Consider the following 24,396-nt stretch of genomic DNA (forward strand, 5'->3'; position numbering starts at 1 on the left):
TAGAGGGAAAAACAACCTTAACCTGACAATAGCAAGGCCTCCAATATCTTGTAGGCCCTCTTTAGCATACAAATATTCTTTTGAAAACCTCCCTTTTTCCTTACCCTCAACTCTCAAGTATATAATCAGTCACCCCTCACAACCCCAGTGTAGCAGCTTTTTCTGCCCACGGGGTCCTATCCTGTGCTTTAATAAAACCACCATTTTGCATCAAAGACATCTCAAGAATTCCTTCTTGGCCATCGGCTTCGGACCCCACCCACATTGAAAACTACATCAAATGTTTCATCACTGAATGTGAGGTTGGCCATAGCTTATCACATACATTTTATATTAAGGAACTCTCTGCTCCTACTTTACTAAGAAGTTCTTATCACTGATAGATATCAAATTTCTTCAAATGCTTTTTCTGAATCTATTGAGATAATTAAATGATTTTTTTCCTTACTCCACTAATGTGGTGAATTATAGTATTTGGTCAAAGAATGTAAAAAAAAAAAAAATCCTTGAATTTGCAACATAAGCCCAACTTTCTCATGACATATTATGCTTTTTTATACATGGCTTGATTGGCTTTTTAAATATTTTTTCTAGGATATTCGCATTTATATTCTTAAGTAAAAATTGGCATGTAATGATCCTTTCTTGAAAAGTCCTTGTCAGGTTTTTGTATCAAATTTTGCTTGATACAAAATGCTGCCTTCACTAATGGGTTAAAAAAGTTTCAATCTTTAAAAAAAAAAAAGCTTTCTTTCTTTTTCTATTCTCTGGGAAGTTTACCCGCCCTTAAATTTTCAATGAAATTCACTGGGAAAGACTGGGATATTGTATTTGAAGACCTTAAATTATGGTTTCATTTTCTTAATAGTTTTTAAATGATTGAGATTTTCTCATCTCTTATTTGTGTTTTCTAAGTTCTTTAACAAAATGTGTTCATTTCATCTAAATTTTCAAATATTTTAAACTAAACTTGTTCATACAGTTATCTTAATACCTCTTGATATATGAACTATATCTATGGTGATATTTCCTTTTATCTTCTTTATATTAAGGTTTTTTTCCTTTTTTGATTACTTTAACTAGTTAGTTATTCTTTCAAAGTTTTTCTTTGAACCAACCTTTGTCTTATTTGATACTTACTAGTATATGTTAGTTACCTATTTCATTAATTTAATTCATTAATAATTTAATTTACTCCCTTAATTTTACTAATTTATCCTCTCATCTTCATTACTTCTCTCCAGTTTTCCTTGATTATATGTCGTTGTTTATTTTTCAATTTCTGGAGTTGGATTCTTAGATTATTGATCTTCAGTCTTTTTTTTTTTTTCAAATATATCTATTTTAGCTTTATATTTCTGGAAGAAGGAAGTAGGAGAAAATAACAGCCGTAAAATATAAAGAGTGATGGACTATGCAATAATGGTGAAGAGGTTAAGTAAGATATAAAGACTATCCATTGGATTTGATATTGAAAGTCAAATTGCTATGGATTCAGATACAATTTTTTTCAAATTTTTATTTAAATTTTAGTTAGTTAGCATATAGTGCAATATTGGTTTCAGGAGTAGAAATTGGTGGTTCATCACTTACATACAACACCCAGTACTCATCATAACACATGCTGTCCTTAATACCTTCACCCATCTAGCCCATCCCCCACCCACTCCCCTCCATCAACCTTCAGTTTGATCTCTATCATTAAGAGTCTCTTATGGTATGTTTCCCCTTCTCTTTTTTTCCCCTTCCCATATGTTCATCTGTTTTGTCCACATATGAGTGAAATCATATGATATTTATCTTTCTCTAACTGACTTATTTCACTTAGCATAATACACTCAGGTTCTATCCATGTCATTCCAAATAGCAAGATTTCCTTTTTTTTCTCTATTTTTTTTATTATGTTATGTTAATCACCATACATTACATCATTAGTTTTTTTTTAAAGATTTTATTTATTTATTTGACAGAGAGAGACACAGCGAGAGAGGGAACACAAGCAAGGGGAGTAGGAGAGGGAGAAGCAGGCTTCCCTGCGGAGCAGGGAGCCCAATGTGGGGCTCGATCCCAGGACCCTGGGATCATGACTTGAGCTGAAGGCAGACACTTAACGACTGAGCCACCCAGGCGCCCCACATCATTAGTTTTTGATGTAGTGTTCCATGATTCATTGTTTGCGTATAACACCCAGGGCTCCATTCAATACGTGCCCTCTTCAATACCCATCACCAGGCTAACACATCCCCCCATTCCCTCCCCTCTAGAACCCTCAGTTTGTTTCTCAGAGTCCATAGTCTCTCATGGTTCATCTCCCCCTCTGATTTCCCCCTGTCCAAGATTTCATTCTTTTTGATGCTGAGTAATAGTATATATATACACACACCCCAAATTTTTTTTGTTATGTTAATCACCATACATTACATCATTAGTTTTTTTCTTTTTTCTTTTTTTTATTATGTTATGTTAATCACCATACATTACATCATTAGTTTTTGATGTAGTATTCCATGATTCATTGTTTGTGTATAGCACCCAGTGCTCCATGCAGTACATGCCCTCTTTAATACCCATCACCAGGCTAACCCATCCCCCCACACCCCTCCCCTCTAGAACCCTCAGTTTGTTTCTCAGAGTCCATAGTCTCTCATGGATCATCTCCCCCTCCGATTTCCCCCCCTTCATTTTTCCCTTCCTGCTATCTTCTTTGTTTTTTTTTTCTTTTAGCATATAATGTATTATTTGCTTCAGAGGTACAGGTCTGTGATTCAACAGTCTTACACAATTCACAGCGCTCACCATAGCACATATCCTCCCCAATGTCTATCACCCAGCCACCCCATCCCTCCCACCCCCCACCACTCCAGAACCCTCAGTTTGTTTCCTGAGATTAAGAATTCCTCATATCAGTGAGATCATATGATACCTGTCGTTCTCTGACTGACTTATTTCGCTCAGCATAATACCCTCCAGTTCCATCCACGTCACTGAAAATGGCAAGATTTCATTCCTTTTGATGGCTGCATAATATTCCATTGTATATATATACCACACCTTCTTTATCCATTCATCTGTCGATGGACATCTTGGCTCATTCCATAGTTTGGCTATTGTGGACATTGCTGCTATAAACATCGGGGTGCACGTACCCCTTTGGATCACTACATTTGTATCTTTGGGGTAAATACCCAGTAGTGCAATTGCTGGGTCATATGGTAGCTCTATTTTCAACTTTTTGAGGAACCTCCATATTGTTTTCCAGAGTGGCTGCACCAGCTTGCATTCCCACCAACAGTGTAGGAGGGTTCCCCTTTCCCCGCATCCCCACCAACATCTGTCACTTCCTGACTTGTTAATTTTAGCCATTCTGACTCACACCACATTTTCTTTACCCATTCATCAGTCATTGAACATTTGGGCTCTTGCCATAGTTTGGCTATTGTTGATAATGGTGTTATAAACATCAGGGTGCGTATACCCCTTTGAATCTATATTTTTGTATTCTTTGGGTAAATACCTACTAGTGCAATTGCTGGATCATGGGGTAGTTTTATTTTTAACTTTTTGAGGAAACTCCATACTGTTTTCCAGAGTGGCTGCACCAGTTTACATTCCCACCAAAAGTGTAAGAGGGTTCCCTTTCTCTGCATCCACACCAAAACCTGTTGCTTCTTGTGTTGTTAATTTTAGCTATTCTGACAGGTGTGAGGTGGTGGTATCTCATCATGTCAGATACATTTTAACTAGATAACTAACTCTGCAACTGCATCTTTCTTTATTCTTTTTTTTAAGATTTATTTATTTATTTGAGAAAGAGAAAGCTCGAGTGGGTGGAGGGGCAGAGGGAGAGGAAGAAAGAGAATCCCAAGCAGACTCCCTACTGAGCATGGAGCCTGACACGGGGCTCTATCTCACAACCCACAAATGAGATCATGACCCGAGCTGAAATCATGAGTTAGACGCTTAACCAACTGAGCTACCCAGGTGCCCCTACATCTTTCTTTATACTTAAATTGACTCCTTTGATAGCAACTTGGCTTCAGCTATTGAATGGAAAATTGTCTAAAAGTTATCAGTGATTTTCTAGGAAAATCCTTTGTCTTGTTAATGCTTATTATCATGTTCTACTTTATTTGCACTAACTTATTGACATAAAATTTGTAATACAGAAGAGAAAATCAACAGAATTTTCTAAGCAAGTTGAAAATATACCCAATAAAATATTTCTAAGTATGTTCAGACTCTTTAAGTCAAACCTTTCAATTCTATGAATAAACAAAATAATCAAATTATCTGTAATATTTTATGTGTAAAAATGTGCATTGGGACTCTATATTAATAAAACTTTCTAAACATGTTAGAGCTGAGAGTGCAATAATATTTATATTAACAGAGTAAATCTAGAAGAATATTTAATGACATGTAAAAATTTCATGATAATCTATTAAATGAAAGAGTAGGTTGAAGAATCAAGGTATTCGAAACCACCAGTGAAAATGATAGCCCAAAATATCAGCAGTTAGAAGCTGGATTCATTCCAGATGAAATATAAATAATTGAAGTTTTTGAAAAGATTTTTTTTAATGTCTAGAGTCTTTAGAAAGCTAAATAAAGGAATTGCATCACTAGAGAATCTTCTCCAAAGTTGAAAAGGCATAAATGATACAAAAAAATAGGTATGAAAAAGTAAATAAATTGAAAATCTGACAAGTCAAAATGCTATCTCTAAAAGAAAACTGTCCAATAGAAGAGAGCTGAACACAGTCAGAAACTTGGTGAAATGCAGATAATGAGGAATTTCTATAGAATCCAGTATTGAGAGACAATTAAATGTAAAAAGTACAAAGGAGAATTAGGAGACTTGAAAGATAAATTGATAGGCACCATCTATAATAGGAATCCAAAAAACAAGGATGAATTGTAGAAAATCACTTAAGAAAACAAGAGCTGAGTGAAAGACCTGAGTCCTGAGAGGAAATTTGCATTCTGAGTTCCAAGCAGGATAAATAAGATAAATTCTTACCTAGTTATATTATATTGAAATTGAAAATTATCAAGAATTAAAGATAAACAATTATACATGCAAATGGAGAGGAAAGTCAGATCACCAAAAAAGATCATGTTAGAGCTGATTAGAGACAATAGACTCACAATATACTTACTATCAACAATAATAAATGCCAAATGACATTGGTAAGACATGCTGAAGGAAATAACATTCAACTAAAAAATTTTTATTTCCAGCTGAATTATTATTTAAGAATATCAGTGGAGTGGCTGGTTGGTAGTCAGTGGAGTACGTGACTCTTGATCTCATGGTTGTGAGGTCAAGCTCCACATTGGGTTTAAAGCATACTTAAAAAAATAAATTTTTTAAAAATTAAAAAAATAAAAATATGAGCAAAATAAAGATAATTTCAGACATAAAAAGAATGAGTTCATAGTCCACAGACACACACCAAAAGACTTATTAAAATATATACTTAAACAGGAAGAAAATTGAGCCCAGATGTGAGGAGTGGTTATATGAAAAATACAATGAAAAATGGTAGAATGATTTGTGAGACATATGGTCGCCAATTGGTGAGCAAAAAAAATGACAAAGATTCTAAATCAATAGCAGCAAGAGAGGGATTATTCAGACAGTGGTTAGGACAATTAACTTTTTTGTCTTTTGAAGAGATAATGTTGCATAATTTTACATTGTGTTAGAAAAAATTAGTTAAGGATGCATATTACATATTTAAAGTTAACTGTTGTAAGAAGAGTTATATACTCTATTACTTCTAAAACAACAGAAGTGTGAGGAAGAGATAGAGAGTATATTTAAACTAGTTATATCCATCTATTTAAATAAGGGAATCAAAACATAACTATGTTTAATCTGCTCACAAGATAAATGGTAAAGGTATACCTCACAGAGAATTCGAAAAATAAAAAGACAAGAATATATTAAGCAAAATCTTTCAGAAAAATACTTTTCAAAGTAGAGCCAATGAAATAACATTAAAAACAAGTGAATTTGGTGAAAACTGATCTATTTAATATAAAAAGAAATAAATTTGAATTTAAGGTCAAAAGTAGAGAAGCAGATGGACACAGTTCATAACAACAAAAGACATAATTCAACAAAAATTGGGTTAGGCTTACTAGTGCTCACAGATATCTTATTATCCAGCCATTCTAGACATATGGAAACTTGCAATTTTCATTTCCTTTGCAGTGAGGTGGTCCTATGTGAGTAATTCTAGGTAATGAAATGAGAAGAGAAAAGATGTGTGTCCCTTAGAAGCTGAGGCAATGGAGAGTCCATGTATGATTTCTCCAGTCTGGCTCTTCTGCCACAAAGACTGAGGCTGTCTGTTCTTGACCAGAGGTTGCCAATAGAAATATACTGTGACCCACATAGATAGTTATAAATTTTTTTAGCCAGTTTTTAAAAAAGTAATATGAAACCAATAAAGTTAATTTTAATAGCATGTTTAATTTCACCCAAATATATCCAAAATAATGCCATTTCAACATGTAATCAGTATAAAAATTACTAATAAAATGTTTTGCACTTTTTCCCTGAAATTCAGGGTATTTTGCGCTTATAGCCTATTTCTGTTCAGATAGCCACATATCAAGTGCTCAGTAACTAATAAGAGTCTTACTATATTGGACACCATAGTTTTACAAAGTGGACTTGCCACGTGGAGCTCACATCACTTAGGGTTGCTGAGTTATCGTACAGATGACAATTTCCCTGAGGAATCCACTAGATTCACAATGGATTTTGTATGAGAAAGAAATAAATCTTTGCTGCCATGGAAAATTTTATTCTTTATACTGAATCATATTCTACAATCACAAAGATACAAAGATAATAACAATCATGATTGTCTAGGCACACAAAAGTATAGCTTTGACATATATAAAGCAAAAACTGACATAATTCCAAGAATAATTCATAAAAAATGATCATTCAAGGAGATTTTTATGTGTGTCTATGAAAAAGTTATAGACAGTAGCTCAAAATTTAATAAGATTATAGAAGGTTTGAATTAAGGTTATTCTAACGAACATCTACAGATGGAAGCTATATCTAACAATAGATGTTATTTGTTTTCTTAAACATACATGGAGCATTTTCTTTATAATTTTCATGTGCTACTCTTGAAAGAATTATCAATAAAGCTAAAAAATTCACATCATACGATTTACTCTCACCATAACGTGAATATGTTGTGGCACAAAACTAAAAAGAGATAAAAGTCTTGTGGGTTTAAAAACTCAAATATAAGTATATTCTTTAATGACTCACAAAGAACAATGATGATAGGTTTCCAAAACCTTAAGAATTGTAGGCAACAGAAATAGTGCATATCAATAGTGCAGGTAAATAATTTTTAGTGAAATTTTTACAACCTTAAATTCATCAGTTTAATAAGAAACTGAAAGAAATCATTAAGCAGTCAATTGAAGAAGCTTGGAGGAGAACAGAGACCTATTTTAAGAAAGTGGAAGAAAGAATATTAAAAACAAATAGTATAAATTAATTTTGAAAAACAAGAGGGGGGCGCCTGGGTGGCTCAGTCGTTAAGCGTCTGCCTTCAGCTCAGGTCATGATCCCAGGGTCCTGGGATCGAGCCCCGCACCGGGCTCCCTGCTCCGCAGGAAGCCTGCTTCTCCCTCTCTCACTCCCCCTGCTTGTGTTCCCTCTTTCGCCGTGTCTCTCTCTGTCAAATAAATAAATAAAATCTTTAAAAAAAAAAAAAACAAGAGGAAAGATTTCTTAAAAATTAAAAAAAAACAACTATTTGAAACCTCTAGTAAAACAGATAAAGAAAAAAAAGTGATAGTACAAATGAATTATATTACAAATAGAGAATGAAAATATAAGTATATAGAGACATTTTTTTAATAAGGAAAAAATTTAAGAAAGTTTTGATACGAGAATTTTAAAAGCTCTGTACTACTTGCCTGGTAGACTTGCTTAGCACTAAATAGAAACAAAGGAGAGATAAAAGAAAATTATATCAGTTGCCCTGTGTGAAGTGTATCTTGGAGTATGCAGGGTAATTATTGTTGCAACTGACATATCCCTGCTGTTTAATGTGTATAAGTATATTCCCTCATATGGAAGTGTGCAAAACTGTCCTGTTTCTTTTGTGTGATATTTCTCTATTAATTATGCATATATTTGAGTCATGTCTTAATATTATAACAAAAAATAAACTCAAGTGGTATTATACATAGAATTTTTATTCAAAATATTTTTATACCACCTCCTACAGTATTTAAAGCTGACCAGATGCAAAGTATGTTAAATAAGTGAAAGTTTATTTCTTTTGGTTCTAAGATGAATCATAATTATATTTTAGACTGAGAAGGGATATGGAAAATCCCCCTTGTAAAAGAATTTTGATTATCTTAATATTGATTTGTTTGTAAGGGAGTGGGAAGGAAAAGTCGAGTCTAAAATGAGAAACCTGCACTTTTCAAAAGCTAAATTGGCCCTGAACTCAAAATAGTTTAATATATTAGAGATGTTCCTACTGATGGAAAAATAGGCTACTCTGTGAAAGTGCTGGCACCATATAAAGTTTTTGCTCTATAATGTTCTACACACAATCTAGTATAGAATAAACATAAGGAATTAGCATTTCTGTGGTAAATGAGTATCAGGCAATCCCCGTGGTATGCCATGAAGTAAACTCACAACACAGAGTTTAAGTTATTTTGATGGATGGACTAGATATGGAAGGCACAACACAATGAAATTACAAGTTTCTTGCTTTAGTTATCAGTTCTTAACAAGACTGATAACAGGTTGATTTATTAATTTCACCCAGGCAGAAAGATAGAGTGGGAGGATATTGGAAAGAAGAAATGTCAGGATTTCAAGTTATCAGATACAGATACTTATGAATAAACCAAGATATCCTCAAGTACGTAACGTAGAGAAAAAAGGAAAGCTATCTAAATGTGGAAAGGGACTTGCTGTTTACCACAAAGACAAAGATGCATAATGTCTTTTAATCAATATGTAAAGTGTTACAGATATAAATGTCATGATTATTTTCAGTTCAATTCAACAAACATTTATTAAGAAACTATTACCTGCCAGCCATTGGGAAAGATCCTGGGGACACACAGATACAGAGTTAGACTGAGGGTTGCAAAAAGCTTCTGGCCAAGTAAGGAAGAGACACAAGTAAACTAATAAAATCTGAGGATTTAAAGGGATAGCATAATTGAAATATGTACGTAGAATCACTATAGAATAAAAAGAAATTTATCTTACCTAGGAGTCAGAAAGCCTTTCTGGATGAGATGACATCAGATCTGAGTTCTGAAGACAGAGGAAAGAGCCTATGTCTTTGCAATGGATAGAGTGTTACTAGGTTAGTGACTGCAGGCAAAGTGGTGTCCTGATGGATCATGACTCGGTGCTAACATTTTGACCGTAATCCTGGGTAAGATAACAAACAACTTATTTCAGCTTTGGTCACCTTATCTGTAAAGAAAGGATTTTGCGATACGTACTTTTAAAATAGTCATGAGGTTTAGAAATATGTATATGAAAGCACAATAATAAAAAATTAATAGCAATAACAACAATAAATTAATAATCATAATTCATTGAGTGCTTAATACAGAAAAACTAAAATGAACACTTTTCATACATAATCATATTTAATTTTGAGCACAATCCTGTGATCCATATTATTATCCTCATTATAGTGGTATAAATTTAGGCTTAGAAATACTAGACAAGCTCTAAAACATTATTTAATATTACATTTCAATATCACCAGCTGAAATTCCATTAGGGATGGAACAGAGACTGCAGAATTTAGCACAGTTCTTTGTTCATAGTAAGGGTTCAACAAATATTTGTTAAATTTAGGCTTAGAAATACTAGACAAGCTCTAAAACATTATTTAATATTACATTTCAATATCACCAGCTGAAATTCCATTAGGGATGGAACAGAGACTGCAGAATTTAGCACAGTTCTTTGTTCATAGTAAGGGTTCAACAAATATTTGTTAAATTAATAAGTGTTTTGGAAAGACCCAGGCATGTCTAATTCCAAAAGTCACACTCTTAAAATTACAAAGTAAGTAAATATTTTGGAAAAATAGCTATTCACATCCACTGCCCATTTTTAAATCAGGTGTTTGTTGTTGTTGTTGTTATTGAGTTGTATGAGTTTTTAAAATCTTTTGAATTATCAACCCTTATCAGATATACCATTTGCAAGTATCTTCTCTCATTCAGTAGGTTGCCTTTTCGTTTTGTTGATGGATTTGCTGTACAAAAACTTCATTTGATGTAATCCCATTTGTTCATTTTAGCTTTTGTTGTCCTTGTCTGAGGAGACATAGCCCAAAAAAACATTGCTAAGACCAAGTCAAAGAGCTTACTGTCTATATTTTCTTCTAGGAGTTTGGGGCGCCTGGGTGGCTCAGTCGTTAAGTGTCTGCCTTCGGCTCAGGTCATGATCCCAGGGTCCTGGGATCGAGCCCCGCATCGGGCTCTCTGCTCCGTGGGAAGCCTGCTTCTCCCTCTTCCACTCCCCCTGCTTGTGTTCCCTCTCTTGCTGTGTCTCTCTCTGTCAAATAAATAAATAAATAAATATATTTTCTTCTAGGAGTTTTATGGTTTCAGGACTTACATTCAAGTCTTTAATTCATTTTGAGTTTATTTTTGTATATGGTATAAGATAACCCAGTTTCATTCCTTTGCATGTAGCTGTCCAGGTTTTATTGAAGAGACAGTCTTTCCCCCATTGTATGTTCTTGCCTCCTTGGTTGTAGATTAACTGAGCTGATAAGCATGGGTTTATTTCTGGGCTCTCTATTCTCTTCCATTGATCTAAGAAGACACACAGAAGGCCAACAGGCACATGAAAAGACGTTCAACACACTCATCATCAGGGAAATGCAAATCAAAACCACAATGAGAAACCACCTCATACCTGTTAGAATGGTCATTATCAAAAAACAAGAAATAAGTGTTGATGAGGATGGGAAGAAAAGGGAACCCTCACTCACTGTTGATGGGAATGTAAATGATGCACCCACTATGGAAAACAGTATGAGTCTTCCTCAAAAAAAATTTTCAAAATAGAACTACCAAATGGTCCAACAATTCCACTACCGGGTTATATTTCTGAAGAAAATGAAAACACTAATTTGAGAAGATATATGTACCTTTATGTTCATTGCAACATTATTTATATTAGCCAAGATATGGAAGCAACCTAAGTGTCCATTGATGAAAAAATGGATAAAGAGGATGTATATATATATACATACAGTGTGATATTATTCAGTCATAAAAAAGAATGAAATCTTACCATTTGAAACAAAAGAGATGGACCTCCTCAGACAAGGACAACATAGTGATTTATTCACTGGGCTGGACTTAATTATGTTATCCAATGCTTCCATGGTGTCAGTATTATATCTAAAATAATAGTTAACATTTAAATTGCATTCCCAACATGGCATATTTTCTTGCTGAATTATATATCTATAAAAGCTTTAGTTTTCTTCTAGTGTATTTTCAGTTAGTAATATTTTCTAAAACATTGTTTCTCTGTGATAAACAAACATACCAGTGCCTAAGTCAAAGAAATCAGTATCAATATACCTCAAATTTCAAAATATGACTTTCACTATTTAAAAAAATCTCCTTTTGTAAACAGTAACTTTTTTATATGTTTGCTTTTAAAGTATGCATCTTCCTACAATATTTTTTTTAATTTTAAGAAAAAAAATTATCTTCTTTTGTATACAGGTTGCCAAGAAAAGTAATACATATGATTCCAATTCATAAGGGCAGCACACTAGGCAGTTACTTTTAGCATCTGGTTTGTTATAAAGCTCAGTATACCCTCAAGACATACCCTTCATAAACACTGAACACGAGAAACACTGTTCATATTAAATTGGGCTGCATGAATACAGAAGTCATGAAATTAAATTATTACTGGTATTCAAAGAAAATGGTAGTATTCCAGCCTTTAAATAAGAACTCCACTTTATTCCTAAAAACTGAAGTTATTAAATTGTAAATCAGAACTATGCTGGGGTTCTAAGCTATTCCTGATTTTCAAACCACTCGAGGTATTTCAGAAATACTGTTCTACATTTCCTCTCCCCTCAAGTTTACTTTCACAAGACACTGAAAGCCTTTCAGATAATTTGTTTTTCATTTTCTTATTTTTATAAGCAGGCAGCATAAATTATGTAGCAGGTGCTGAAATATGCACCTGACCTAGAATATGTGAATAGATGGATTCACAAACCACTATCAAGTACCGTAGTGCAGCACAGCTCCAGGGCAAAGGATGCCCCTTTCATGAAGATACCTAATTTAAACATATTTTTCCTCTACCTCATACGTTCTCACCATACTTTTTGCTACGTTGGAACTGGAATAGTGCAGGATTCTATGAGCAATATTTATTTATAAAAAAAAAATCATAGGGGTCTGGAAAATACAAATGGTAGAACCATTGCTTACATTGTTAACTCCACCTGTAATGCTCTCTTCTTTCTTCTTTCCTATCTGAATTGAGCTAAGTCCTCAGTTCAGTGTGGGAATATTGAAATCACTGGGGTTTTTTAAGATCATAGAAACCTGAGTTTGGATTGCTTCTTCTCTAGATGCTTGCAATAAGTCTGATGCAACCTTCCCTTCCCTTCCATTTCTGAAATGTGGATGTGATTGTGAAACATTCTGCACCAGAGAGGTGAGGGTGAGATTGTAGAACAGTGCAATAAGACAGGCGTCAATCCCCTTAAAACTTCTCAGCACACAGCCAATCAATAAATGAACTTTTATTTTGCTTAATCCATGAATATATCTAGTCTGTATATTATAGCAATTGAAATTAGATTCTAACTAGCATATTTATATGTCGTGTATACATTATGCAGATATATACAACCTAAAGAACTAGTCTTACACTTAATAGAAAAAGATTGCAGCATTCTCATTAAAGTCACAGATAAAACAAGAATGTACCCTATCACCACTTTTGATCATTGTTGCAGTAATAACCACCACTGTAATTATGTTAAAGCAATATATTCAAGGCATTAAAAAATTGAAGAGAGGAAATAAAATTATATTTATTTGCCAGTTATATGGTTGTAATGTGTAACATTCAAGACAATAAATTAGAAATATATTACAAGATAAAATATATTTTAGTTTAAAAAGATAAACATCAATACAAAAGGCATTTATTATAGGTTAAGAAGTATTTAATATGCTGTATTTCTAATGACAATTTGACATTTTTACTCATGAAATTTAATTTAAAATTATAATTTTTATGTTATGTTTATGTTTTCTTAATAAACTGAATACTTAAACAGAGTTCTTGCAAATTTATGTTATTAAAAGTCGATTTTAAGTCTTGAGTGATTTGGGTTTCATAAAGGAGGCATCAGTTGTCCTCATTCTTGGTGACAGTTAATATAGTGAAGCATTACAGTCAATCAATATCTCTCCTATTCTTTACAAGTGGGAATTAGGAGAATTTCAAGAACTGTTTGGTTGAATTTTCTGGAAATCTAATAGATATGCTGACAGTTTCCACGTAAATATTCTAGCTGGAATATTTTAAGGGAAGAAAAAATTTGGCTCAGAGAATCTTTGGCTTAAGTTATAAGAAATGGAAGACTAAAGTTATTTTTATATAAAAACTAAACAGAACTTAAAATATAGTAATACATTTCTTATACTGAAATAACACATATCAAATTTTTGCTTACTCATCTCAAAAAAATTTTATTGAGCTTGTTTTGATGATAACGAGGTACTTATGAAAATCCAAGATAGCTGCGAGAATATATGATTTAGCTTTTACAATCTCCTACTTACTTTGGCTTCTGTCCTTTTGTGGTGTTTTATTGCAAATAAAATGGTAATTGCAATTGATGTCATTGAAATAGCAATAATTAATAAAAGTACATCTTATTTGATTTTCGATAGAAAGTTATTTGTTTTTGTTTTATATAGCTAAAACTCAGCTTCACACAAAGATTTCAAAAGATCAGTTGTTTACATTTTCAATAATGGGATAATTTACATGGGGAACACATATGCTTTGATAATATAAATTCTGAAATTCTATGGCTGGTGATTTAAGGTTCATGCTCTCCTCTCCTCCTCAATCCAACCCTTCAGCCAGCTCTATATTTTTACTATCTGTCAGTTAAATGTTCCTTTCTTTGTTCATTCCCATATTTACTATACATGTATACAATGGAGTGTCAAAGTATCCCACTAAATTGTCTACTGCACTAATTACAAATCCAAGCTAATCTCCATAAAACATTTGCCTCATTATATTACTTGCTCCTAAATTTTCAATGTCTTCTTCATCCGTAGGATAAAGTCTATATTTTTATCTTGGTATTTAAAGCTCATTTCATTCTGTCTAAACTACTTTGTAGCATTACCTTTTATTACTCTCCAACATGAGCCCTTAGTTCTATTCAAAATAGCAAAAGGATTTAAGGCTGTAAGATAACTTTTACTAAGAAAGATTGACACTAAACAAGTAAAAAAAAAGAATCAGATAGTACCAAATGTTATGTAGAAAATCAAGAAGAGTAACATAATAAAGAATGAATCAGATAGTGTCAGTAGAAAATATTAGATAAGATGTTGCTGGTGCTTCACTCTCAGACTCTGATATTTGAGCTAAGAGCTGAATAATAAGTAATTAATCATGTGAAATTTTGAGAAAAAATAGGTTCCAGGTCCTAGGAACAGCAAATAAATACCTCAAGGTAGAAACCAGGAACATGTCCATAGCAGCATATTCAAGAAACCAAAAGAAGACCAGTGTGCCTGAAGCAGAATGAGCAAGAAGGAAAGATCCAGAAGGGTCTGGGTCATGACAACATTATAGGCCATGGTGAGGAATTTAGGTTGTATTCCAAGTCTGTTCATAATCTGCTAAAGATTTTATGCAATAGGGTGACATGATTTGATTTATATATTTTTTAAAAGTATCTTGGTTGTCAAGGATGGAACTGAAGGGAAAAAAAAAAAGCAAAATATCTGATAGTCCAAATAAGAGGTTGTATTGGTCTGGGTTTAGAAGTGATTAGTGGAGATGTATTGGAGTGGAGGATTTGGAGTTAATTATTGAAATGGAGCCAAAATACTTGCTAATGTGTTAGGCTGGGGAGTTAGAGAAGAATCAAGGATGGCTTTCAGATTTTTTTCTGAAGCAACTGGGTACAATTTACTTAGATGAAGAGTCTGAGAAAAAAAGAAAATCATTCATTTAATCATTCAATAGTTATTTTGAAAATTACTATGAACTATTGTTTTAAATACTGGAATTCTAATGACTAAACAAAATACATCCTAGTAGGAAGGAGAAAGAAAACAAACAAAATACAATGTTCGATAGTGATAACTCTGATACACAGACACAGAATACAACATGACTCTTCAGTTGGGCAGACAGAGAGATTTTGTGTGAGGAAGTGACACTGAAGTTAAGTTGAATAGCAGGGAAGTCACTGGAAAGATCATTCTAGGCACACCAAACAGTGATACAAAATTCTAAGGTGACCTTGATGTGTTTGAGAAATGGAAAAGCAAGTAAACACAGAGCATGGCCTACAAAATGGTAGTGTTGTAACATGAAAGGTGAAGGCCAGATTCTGTAAGGTTTTGCAACCAGGGTAATTTTGAAGGTAATTTATAGGATGACTTTAATCAAGGAGAGTGCATAACCTGGTTTACATTTTCAAGGATCACTCTGTTTATGGTATGGAAAACAACTTACAGGAAAATAAAAGCAGAAGAAAGGAATTTGTTGAGAAACTATTAGTTTCAAAGGAGATAGGAGCTTGAGTAAAAGTGGTCATAGCAGAGGGAAATGGGGAGAGGAAAATAGATTCTGAACAGGTTTTGAGAGTGTGGGTTTAAGAGTTCTGTTTTTTAAAAGTGAAGTTTGAGATGCCGAGCAGAATAAAAATGAAGAGGTCAACGGAAGAACAGCAATGAATTGTGAGAAGCTTAGATGTGTGTTCAGGGTGGGAAATTTAATGTTGGCAGTCATCAGCCTACCGATAGAATCTTAAAACACCCTGTTTATAGAGAAGGAAAGAGTCAAGGATTAAACTCTGGAGTACTCTACTTTTAGAAGTGGGTTAAAGGTGTAGAGATGAATAAACACAGTGTTTAGCACATGGTTAGGCTCAATAGTTGTTTCTTGAATTGAATTGGCGGGTGTTATAATACCCGTTAACTGGATCACCCTGTTCACAGAGAAAGCTTTATTAGCGCAGTTGCAGTGGAAAAGTCAGGCAAAGTAATGGCAGATCTCCCGATAGGATGTTACTTGTTTTGAAATTCAAAATTAGTAAAAGTTTTGCAATTTTAGGACATTTTAAAACTTGATTTATAATTTTCAGTTATAATGTATGTGATTAAATACTAAATACAGATCTATAGTTATAAGGTATGAAAATCCATTTTATACTAGTTTCGGCCAAAATATGGAGGGTAAATATATCAGTTCAAAAACAAACCATTGGAAAGGCAAAGATGCAATTCACCAAATCAGATGCTTGTATGTATTCTCCTCTATTTCTCTATCTTTTGTCTTCACCTCTCTTCATTTTCTCCTTCTAAGCCTGACTTTTCCCACATGGTAGAAAATTGCCATGGGTAACACCAGAGTTTCACACTTAGAAAATTCTCTAAACCTAAATTCCCTAAACCTCAGTTGACTTTACTATAAACTGGAGTTAATAGGAATGATACAATTTATCTTAATTATAAGGTATAGAGGTATGTAGAGTGCTTGGAACAGTTCTTGGTTCAAAGCCTATTTATTTATTTATTTATTTTAAAGAATTTATTTATTTATTTGAGAGAAAGAGAGAGAGAGAATAAGAGGGAGGAGCAGAAGGAGAGGAACAAGCAGACTCCCCACTGAGCACAGAGCCCGACTTGGGGCTCCATCCCACGACCCCGAGATCATGACCTGAGCCAAAATCAAGAGTTGGTTGCTTAAACAACTGAGCAACCCAGGCACCCCTCAAAGTCCATTTAAAAAAAAAAAATCTCCCTCTCTTTGCCCTGGAGGAGCTTTTGGTCCAGTATGGCTGTCATATTAAGATAAACTGGAACTTTACTTTTGACAAAAGAATATTAAAATAAATTACAATTTTTTTTGTTATTCTCTTTTTCTTTTTTTTTTAAGATTTTATTTATTTATTTGACAGAGAGAGAGACCACAAGCAGGGGGACTGGCAGAGGGAGAGGGAGAAGCAGGCTCCCAGTTAAGCAGGGAACCTGACATGGGGCTCAATTCCAGGGCTCTGGGATCATGACATGAGCCGAAGGCAGATGCTTAACTGACTGAGCCACCCAGGCGCCCCTTTTTGTTATTTTCTAAAATAAAATCTAACCACTCATTTGTCATTGAGATTTTTATCCTATTATGTTAAAGTAAAAGGTGATATATTAAGATTAATTATTTCCATAATTGTCATGACTATATTTTGCATTAACATTCAATTCAACTCTAAGAATGCTATATACTGGCATCTAAATAACTCAAGTACTCACTACTGGGGAACAGAAAAGATATGGTTTACTGCTACAGAAATCATAGTGAGACACAAAAGGGTTTCAGTATCTTTGCATATGAAGGCATAGACAATAGCATATAGTAATTTTATCCTCAAATTATTTGATGCAATATTAAATCATTTACTTTGGTACTGTCCTTTTGTTCAGAACCAGAATGTATTAATGAGGTTCACCCTCTTTATAGAAAGATTGAATTATTCTTTAGAATGCAAAATTCCTTGCCCCCTGGGGCACCTGGGTGGCACAATCAGTTAAGTGTCTGACTCTTGATTTTGGTTCAGGTCATGATCCCAGGGTCCAGGGATCAAGCCTCACGTCGGGCTTCCCACTCATCGGGGAGTCTGCTTCTCCCTCTCCCTCTCCCTCTGACTCTGCCTCTCACCCTGGTTTGTGCTCGCCTTTCTTTTTCTTCCTTCCTTCTTTCTTTCTTTCTTTCTTTCTTTCTTTCTTTCTTTCTTTCTTTCTTTCTTTCTTCTTTCTTTTTCTTTCTTTCTTTCTTTCTTTCTTTCTTTCTTTCTTTCTTTCTTTCTTTCTTTTTCTTTCTTTCTTTCTTTCTTTCTTTCTTTCTTTCTTTCTTTCTTCCTTCCTTTCTTTCTTTTTTTTAATTTTTTTTATTGTTATGTTAATCCCCATACATTACATCATTAGTTTTAGATATAGTGTTCCATGATTCATTGTTTGTGCATAACACCCAGTGCTCCATGCAGAACGTGCCCTCTTTAATACCCATCACCAGGCTAACCCATCCTCCCACCCCCCTCCCCTCTAGAACCCTCAGTTTGTTTTTCAGAGTCCATCGTCTCTCATGGTTTTTAAAACAGCCAGGAGAAAAGGACCAATGACAGTCACAAGAGCAACCACAGGAAACAAACAAAGCTTCAGTTTATCACTATGAAGATCTAAGAAAGATTTCTTGATGGTTCTGGCAGGCGGAGGGGAATAACAACCATTGCAAAATATGTTCAGAACCTTCTCCATAATAAAAGCTACTTTCCAGGGAAAAGACCTGTACCAGAGCCTTTTCCAGAATGGGGAAGGGCATTCCTCTAAACTTAACGTCCTCTGGGTTTGCTGTCTCACCTATCACGGAAAAAAAATTCAACAGAAGTCAAGCCTTCAAGGATGTAGATTGAAAAGACTACAGACAGGGAATGAGGTAGGGACAGGAGAAAAAGTTATACCACTGGAGAAATACTGAGGTCAGAGCCCACATATATGGACCCACTAAAGCACTGAGATTTAATCTGAAGGTTATAGAATGCAAAAAGGGAAAAGAATGACAAAACAGAACAAAACATATAAGATGTGTGGGACATTACCAAATGTTATAACATACATGTAATTAGATTCACGAAAGAGAAGAGAAGAAAGAGAAAAGGGAGCTGAAAGTAATGATGGTTGAGAATTTTCCAAAATGAATGCCAGACATCAAATCGCAAATCAAGGAAACTCAGAAAACACAAACAAGATTAAGAAAAAAAATTAACCACATCATATTCATCCTGCAGAAACCAGAGAAAAATATCTTGAAAGTAAGGAACATCTTATCTACAGAGGAACGAGGATAAGAATTTCAGTGGACTTCCATCTGAAGCCATGCTAAGTGGAGATTTCAAGGAAAATGGTATGAGTCTTCTGAAATACATACTCTCACAAATTTGCGTAAGATATGAAAATGTAAAATAATGATATATGTCAAACAAATAAATTTACACCTGAACACAATGACAATTTAGACACAATATGCATTATTCAAGCAACTGTAAGCTTGATTTTGGAAAATATTAATAAAGTTTTATTTTAAGATGCCAGAAAGACTTAGTCCAAATGATGTTTGATTCTCTGCTTGAAAGTTGGACATGTAACAGGGACATTAATATATTAATATTAATGGTATATAGTGTATAGTAATATAGTTTATAGTAATATATAATTCATACTAATATAGTCACACTGGAAATTCATTTGGATTAGAGTTTTTCATAAATATTTCCCTAAAACTCATAAAATTCATGAAACTGTCAGAATGAATTTAATTCTTATTTTTGTACTGCCTGAATGATGTATTCTCACAACATAGTTTATATGGACAAAATAAGTACATTTTGATAAGGATTATAACAGTCAAATAATCTATTTTAGCAATTTCCAGAGTATTTGAAGGTAATATTAAAAAACACTGGTTTTAAAATACAAAGATCAATAAGTTTTATTTATGGTCCAACTGTTAGAGAAATATATTAACTTAGATATTCTTTTTTATCCTAAATGCCTTAGTAAACTTTCTTAAGAATAGCAAATTCTGTTCTGTCTCTGTAAAATCTACCATATCAAATTATTCATTTGCCTCTCATTTTCTGGCACCATGGTGATTAATTTCTTTCTACTTTCCCTTACAATTCTGACAGGCACACCAGGATTCTTGTTCAAGATCAAGAATAAAAGGCTAACAAACACCATTATATTGTCACAGCCCATACAAAAGAATGCAGAAGGGATTGAGCTTGTGAATGATGGAAATGCCAGTGGAACTTTTGTCTATTACCCAGTATCCTCAAGAAGAAGTATCAAATATTATTTGCCCTTCAAAACTGTTTTCTCTTCTGGGAGAAAAATAAATTATGTAGATAAAGAGTTAGAAGAATTTGATCTTCATTAGTAAATTACAATGGACAATTTTATTTTCAACTATATTGAAGAACTTTAGCAATGCTATTGAATAGTTAGACTTCTGACTAGACACTAGGCAATTTTAGAAATGGTTTTTTTGCAATGAACAATGCTTTCTCTGCCTGGTAGAGGTGTCTTTACACAAAGTCAAAATAAAATATACTTTACAACCAAAAGGATTTTTAAAGTGCTACATTAGGCACACAAAACCATACATATTAATAAAAATAATGCAATGACAAAATAGGTAGTAATTTTCTTAATCTGAGAGTAGAATATTTTGGTAAAAAATGTGCTTTTTTCGAATGTATTAGATATTATCAAATTACATACCAAGTTGTGCTGGTTATATTGCCATTATCATGGCTTAGAAACTTTTGTTTCTCCACACCCCACCAAAGCTTGGTGTTAGCAAATATTTTCATTTTGTCATTCTTTTATGTGTAAAATAGTATCTTATTGTTTATTTTGTGTTTTTCCAAATATTATAAATAGAAAGTTTGAGTATTTATTTATATGACTCTTGCTCACTAGGATCTTCTGTTACATAGTTTGTTCACTTTTCTATTCTGTTGATGATTCTTAATAATTTAGAAGTATTCATTACTAGTTCTTTGTCAAGTATTTGTGACATCAACAACAATCTAGTTGTGATTATTTTCTCCCAGTCTGTGTTTTTTTAATTAATTTTTTTGTACCTTTTATAAAAACATGCATTAACATAGACAAATTGTTGATAAATTTTATTTCAGGTTTTATGACATTGAGTCTTATTTAAGAACTACTTCACTACTACAAGGTGATATATTTTCTTCTAAAAATTTAAAGCTTAGTTTTTATCATTTAGCTCCTTTGTCCATCAGGGATTTTTTTCATATTTGCTATGAGGTAGGATTTTAACTTTCTTTTTTCCACACAGAAAATCAGTATTCTCTGCACCACCGAAGAATCTATCCTTTCTGTGCTGATCTGCAACGCTTCCCAGTTCATGAAATTAAAGTTCCATTTGTCTGTGGATCTGTTCCTCAGGTTTCATTAATTAAATTGTTCTAGCAAAGCTTTCCCCAATACCAGCTCCCCCTGAATGGATATAGCTTTATAATATATCTTTATATCTAGAAGTCAAATCGTTCCCCAAATGCTGGATATATTTCATTTGCCCATCACTACCACTCTCCACCCTCCCCCATCTTCTTCTATGGTTTTCATACAAGTGAGTATTGGACTTTTTTTTTTTTTTTCACTTAATAGACTTACTGGTTAAAACAGTTTTAAACCTTATGGAAAAATTTAGCAGGTTGTACAGAGAGTTCCCATATATTCTCTTTCCCTGTGCACAGTTTCACCTATTATTAATGTTTTGCATTAGTGTGGTATCTTTTTTATAATTAATGAATCCAGTCTTAATACATTATTATTAACTAAATTCCATAGTTTGCCTTAAGGTTCACTGTTTGTGTTGTAAAATTCTAGGGGTTTTGACATGCATAATTTCATGTACCATTATAGAATCATACAGAATAGTTTCATTGTTCTGGAAATTCCTTGAGATTCACCTATTCATCCCTCTCCAGACCCTTGAGCCCCTGGCAACCACTGATTTTTACTGTCCCTACAGTTTTCCCTTTTTCAGAATGGTCAGAGAGCTGGAATCATGTAATAGCTGTTACAGATTGGCTTCTATTATTTAGTAATATGCAATTAAGTTTCATCTATCTTTTGTGGTTTTCTAGCTCATTTTTTTTGTTATTGAATGATACTGCATTGTATGCATGTACCACAGTATGTTTATTTTGTCACCTATTGAAGGATATTTTGGTTGCTTTTAGTTTAGGGCAATTATAAATAAAACTACTATAGTATATATTTGAAGAGGTATCTTTTCAGATTCTTGACCATTTTTAATTGTTTTCTGATTGTAGAGTCTGAAAAGTTCTGTGTATATTCTGGATACCAATACTCTAACAGCTATGTGTTTTGCCAATATTTTCTCCCAGTCTGTAGCTTGTTTTTCCTTCTCTTATCATCCTTTGTCTTTCACAGAGCAAAACTTTTTAATTTTAGTTTGTTTTAACTTACCAATGTCTTTTCCTGTGGCTAGTGGTTCTAGGGTCGTATTGAAGAAATCATCACCAAACCCAAGGTCACCTAGATTTTTTTCTTTTATTTTCTAGAAGTTTTATGGTTTTGCATTTTACAGTTGGGTCTATGATTTATTTTGAGTAATTTTTTTGTTAAGGGTATAAGATGTATGTCTACCTCCTTTTGCTTGCTTGCTTGCTTGCTTTTTTTCTTTCTTTCTTTCTTTGCATTATACATTCCCACCTTTTCAATTCTTTTAACAGGTTGCATAGAAAGGACATTATTAGTTCTTTGAAGTTTTAGTGAATTTCACCTTTAAAATGGTCTGGTTCTGGTGTCTTTGGGGGATGAGTAGTTTATCTTGATTAATAATTACAATTTTTAGTGCTTAGGGGATTTTAAAGATCTCTATTTTTTTCTTGAAAGAATTTTGATTATTGGTGTTATTTTAGTAAATAATCCATTGCATAAAAACTTTCACATTTATTGACATAAACTTTTTCACTATATATATGTTATGATATATATTAAATATATATTTAATTTCTATCTCCAGTTATTTCTGCTTTTTATTCCATATTTTAATGAAGTCTTTTGTTATTGTTTTATTTTCCTGATAAATGTTACTAAAGATTTTTCTATTGTATTATCCTTTCTAAAAACTCAGCTTTGGTTTTGATGATCTTCACATGTATATTGTATGTTTCACTATTTTTATTTTATTAATTTCTGGTCTTATCTTTATTGTGTTCATTCTCCTTTTCTTTCACCTACATTCTTGTCCTTGTAAGTTTCTTGTGTTAGATTCTTAGCTCATAGAATTTCAATTTTTCTTGATTGAAAATGCAATATTCCGAAATTTTGTCATATCTTTTAAAATTAATGCATTCAGTTCTATTTTGTAACATCCATTGATTTTTTTCCCTCTCAAAGACATGGATTTTCTTTTCGGGGCATTTAAAACTTTTGCAACCTATAGTAATTTTTTTACTATATTAGTTATTATTGCATGTCTCACTTAACTGCATTGTGTCAAACAATGAGGTCTCTATAATATTTATTGTTTTAAATTTCTAGAGACATAATTGTGAAAAGCACATGTTCTTTTTTTGTAAGTATATTTGCACATAAAAAATGTATTTTTCCATATCAGGCTTCAGAGATTACCATATTTCTATTAGATAAACCCATCTTAAATCTTTATTTTTATTTCTTAATCTCCTTTATCTCTTTATTGTCTTTAAAAATGTATTAAAATATCTCCATTGACTCTGTATTTAAGAATTTCTCTATTAATTTTTCAGATTTACTTTATAAATGTTAAAGCCATGTTATTGGATGTATGGAAGTTCAATTACTCTATGTCTTCTTTGTAGATTCTTCACTTGATTACTAAATTGTATTCCTATCTCTCATCTTTTTTGTCTGACATTACTATTGTAACATCAAATTTTGGGGGCGCTAATATTTTTCTTTTCACCCTCCTCCCCACAACTTGAATCCATTTTCTTCATGCTCAATAATGTTCTGTAACAGTTCTTTCTGTGAGAGCCTATGAGTTGAAACTTTGCTTAATGTTTTATGACTCACAAATGTCTTTATTGTTTCCACTTTGGATGATAGCTTGGCTATCAAAAAATGCTAGGCTGTCTAAGTTTCTCAGAACTTAGACAATATCCTGGGAGAATATTCTGGTATTTACTGTTGTTAATGAGAAGGAACCTTTTAATCTAGTTATCATACCTTTGTAGATATGTTATTTTCCTCTCACATACTTTAACATTTTTGTTTCACCTTTAGTATTTTACAGTTCACTTTGAATCTCTGAGTATGGTTTCATATTAGGCTAGTTGGCTTAGTACACAGAGTGGACACTTGATTTGGGGATTCATAAATTCCTTCAATCTGGATGATTCTAAATTGTTGTCCATTGATGTATTTCTTTTTCTCCTTTTCCTCCATTTTTTTCTTCTGCAATTGCATATGTTTAGTGCACTAGTGCTCAGAATATTC

At 33.1% G+C, this 24,396-nt stretch overlaps 1 long non-coding RNA gene across 1 annotated transcript in view; it reads right to left on the reverse strand.

Annotated features, from left to right (window-relative positions):
* Positions 1–9,000: 9,000 nt before the first annotated feature.
* Positions 9,001–24,396, reverse strand: part of LOC118518681 (uncharacterized) — a 69,508-nt gene continuing 54,112 nt past the window's right edge. Inside the window, exons 3-5 of the long non-coding RNA XR_013448536.1 lie at positions 11,348–11,457; positions 10,413–10,600; positions 9,001–9,454 (exon numbers count right to left, since the gene is read on the reverse strand). This is a non-coding gene — a long non-coding RNA (uncharacterized LOC118518681). The remainder of the gene's footprint in view (positions 9,455–10,412; positions 10,601–11,347; positions 11,458–24,396) is intronic.

The sequence above is a fragment of the Halichoerus grypus genome, chromosome 6 (assembly GCF_964656455.1).
Source record: "Halichoerus grypus chromosome 6, mHalGry1.hap1.1, whole genome shotgun sequence".
In the NCBI taxonomy this organism is placed as follows: Eukaryota; Metazoa; Chordata; class Mammalia; order Carnivora; family Phocidae; genus Halichoerus; species Halichoerus grypus.